Genomic DNA, 418 nt, shown 5'->3' with positions numbered 1-418 from the left:
GAATGTAACGACCCGAGTCCCCTATTAACTGCATTCCCTGTTATTTGTGTCTGCTATTGTGAGTTGCCGGGAGGATTTATTTGGAGTTTCGGAGAGTTTTGGGACACTTAGTCCCTAAATGAGAGTTTAAGTTTTAGAATTTGGACCGTAGTCGGAACAGTGTGAAGACGGCCTTGGAATGGAATTCCGTTGGTTCCGTTAGCTCCGTTGGGTAATTTCGGGTTTAGGAGCGTGTTCGGATTGTGTTTTGGAAGTCCGTAGCTCATTTAGGCTTGAAATGCCGAAAGTTGAATTTTAAAGTTTACGGTTTGATAGTGAGATTTTGATATCGGGGTCGGAATGGAATTCCGGGAGTTGGAGTAGCTTCGTAGAGTTGAATGTGTCGTGTGTGACAAAATTTCAGGTACATTCGGACGAG

The sequence above is a fragment of the Nicotiana attenuata genome, unplaced genomic scaffold (genome assembly GCF_001879085.1).
Source record: "Nicotiana attenuata strain UT unplaced genomic scaffold, NIATTr2, whole genome shotgun sequence".
NCBI classification, from domain to species: Eukaryota; Viridiplantae; Streptophyta; class Magnoliopsida; order Solanales; family Solanaceae; genus Nicotiana; species Nicotiana attenuata.
The sequence above is the reverse complement of the archived record's forward strand: the minus strand, read 5'-3'. Positions refer to the sequence as shown.